Source organism: Cariama cristata, unplaced genomic scaffold, assembly GCF_000690535.1.
Source record: "Cariama cristata isolate BGI_N322 unplaced genomic scaffold, ASM69053v1 scaffold210, whole genome shotgun sequence".
Classification (NCBI taxonomy): Eukaryota; Metazoa; Chordata; class Aves; order Cariamiformes; family Cariamidae; genus Cariama; species Cariama cristata.
This window is the reverse complement of record NW_009593821.1, coordinates 45429-48552: the sequence shown is the minus strand read 5'-3', so window position 1 is coordinate 48552 and position 3124 is coordinate 45429.

The window sequence follows — 3124 nt, the reverse complement described above, 5'->3', positions numbered from 1 at the left end:
TTTTTTTGTTTTGGTTTGGGGTTTTTTTGGTTTTTTTTTCTAATCCACATTTTTGGAGAGTCTGGAAGCATAGCTCAACATATATATGATGTATTTAAATTATAAGTAATAGCAGAATGCAAATTCAACAGCATAACTTTTATATTTGCAATGTAAAATGCACCACAGATCTCAACAATACACCAATTCATTTTTTAGCCACATCGAGCAGTTGTTTCAATGCCAGTCAACAACACTAGAAATACAAAAAAAAATAAATAGTATTGTTAGGACCAAAAGTTTTAACATCTGGTATGTTATTCATTACCTACCTACATATGAAATCTCTTTTCTTATGCAGTGTTTTAGTCATAGAATTTTTACAGATGGTCATCAGCATTACCTGTGAATGCCGCATACAATAATATATTTATTTGAAAAATCTACAACATAGAAGTACTTGTAGCAAGATGAAACTAGCACCTTGCTGTATAGAAAAGATTCCAGATTTAGCCTTATCTGCAAAGGCATCCTTCCACCCTGTTTAAAAAATATATATAAAGAAAAACTAGAGAAGATTCTCTGCTACAAGCTGCAATTTGACTGCAGAATGATTTAAATGAGGAAGGCCAGGGGTTTGTGGGATGGTGGTGGGGTGGTTTTGTTTGGTCTTTAGCGGTTTGTTTGGTTTTTTTTAAAGAACAGAGACTTAGGTATATATATAAAAAAAGCTAAAACCAACAAACAAAAGAACACAAAACCAGAGAGTCTACTTCACAATCAGCATAAGCATATTTAACTTAAATGGCTACTGAAAGACACAATCTCACTTTTCCCTGCTCTTCAACTCCTGCATTATGTTGGCTCTGCAGACACGTCACTGTCTGGCGAGTGAAGCAACCTGCCAGACTCTGGATTTGGCAAGTTTGCTTTCAGACAGATCAATGAGAGAATCCAACTTACCCTGCCACTGCACGATTCCTAGAAGCGATAGGAATAAGGAAATGATGAAGTTAGCATTGCAGGGAGGGCACACTGCCCTTTCCAGAAGCAAAGTCTTAGATAAGCATCAGCTTATCAGGAATCATCTCTCTAGGGGTTGTAATGATTCGGTGCGCTTTCTACTACAAGTTTCTCTATTCTCCTGCCATTCTCCTCCCTCAGGTCAGCTTTCCATTGTCTCAGTGTGACACGGCTTCATAACAGAAGATATTTTACAGCAAATCTGGCTTGAAGTATTCCCCCCCAACACACCCCCCCCCTCTTCTCTTGTCTGCTTATTCCCACCCTGGCTCAGCTAAACGTGCTCACCTGTTTCCTATTACATCCTCAAACAGTTGAAGGAACAGATCAGATTTAAAGACAGTTTCCATTGCAAAGTTTTCTTTTAAGGCTATGTAGTCTGACGTGCATTTTACAACACAAAAGAAGCAAGACTCCTTTTTACTAATCCCATCCCTGTCCTCTGACTACCACCTCTGCTCAAAAAAAAAACCAAACCCAAAACAGTGGTCCCAACACAGCACCTTAAAATTCACCCCTTTTTGTTGGATTATTTCTCGTACAGGACAGTACTCTGAGCTCTGTTCTCAGTACTCAACACTCTGCTCACTGTGAAGTCAAAGAAATATTTGTACCATCATAGTGCAAGAAGTAACACAGGAGCGGGACTGTGCTATTTTTGGCAACGATATGATCCTCCGTGCACGTCAGCACGCAACTTCAAGCCAAATCAGTTCCCTGAGCTGGTTCACACCACACTCGCTGTGCAGTACAGGGAGTTACGCTGGAAGAACGACGAAGGAAGTCTCCTTCAGGAAAAGTAACAAAGAATAGATTAATAGCTTAGACTGGTATTACTGAGCACCTTGTATCTTGAAATGAGAGTTTAATATTTCATATCTGACTCATGGCTCAGTTGGCACAAGTTTAAGCAGGCAGGTTGTTTCTGTCTCTCAGATTTTCAAGTATCTCCTGGCATTTGAAAAATCGATTTCAATATATATGACAGTAAAGAAACAATGACGTATACAAATTTACATGGCATTCACAAAAACATATTCTGTATTAGCCTAGCCACTGAAGATTTTTGTTTTCAGTGTACGATTATGAAATTGAAGAAAGAGAAATGAAAAAAACGTGACTTTTACCAGAAAGCTACATTGCAACAGAAGTTACGGGGTAAGCACCTACCAAGCATAGGACAAAGTCCAAAAAGAGGAATGAAAGTATAAATCCAAGATAGCGGTCCATTCAGGACATTGCACTTCATACTCTACCCTGCAGTACTGAACTTTCATGTATTAGTAACTACTAATTACATCAATATTCACTGAGATGACATTTTCATTTAATAAGTTTGCTTAATTCTAGACTGAGAGATTTTCAGCTTTTTCCAGATTCTTGCTCCTGAGCAAGATGAAGAGTTTTGTCTGAAAAATATAAAGTCCTGAAGTATTTGGGTTCCTGAATGTTGTATTTAAATGGCTGCATTTCAGTTACTTTATTCTTTTCTGAAGAAAACATTCCATATACTCCCTTCAAATAAGAAAATCCCCTTTTCATACTTTGAATGTGTAGTTATTGATCTTGTTACAGGCCAATTCTGTGCACATGAAAGCCAGATTAATGGACTGAACTGGTTCACTTGATTTCTTTTTTTATTCTTTCCTCCTAAAACACCTGAGTTTTTTCAAAGAACAGTAGCACCTAATTTACAAGTGCATTTATTTTTTAAAAGTAATTTTGTACCTAAGCATTATAAACAAAATATTATGGAATTATTAAACATAATAGTATGGAATTATATGAATTTACTAACTAAACCAAAGGTATCTAGTTTTGAAATAATTCCTAGCTGTATTTGAATATGGAAATGTGGGGCCACAAATCAACACCAACTTTTTATTTATAAAATAACAGTACAATTTACAGTTGAAAACTTAAAACTAGATGTACACAAGGCCGCTTAGACCTCAGGTTAAACAGTATGTTGTTACTCACGGCATTTTTCAGTGATCAAGAAACCAGGTTACACAACCTGCCGTGACAGCGCAGGATATTTATTGTTCTATATCTGCCTGAAGTCCTTGCCTTGCTACTGGCAGGGCTGCCGTTTTTTTTTTTTCTTTTTTTTTTACCCCCT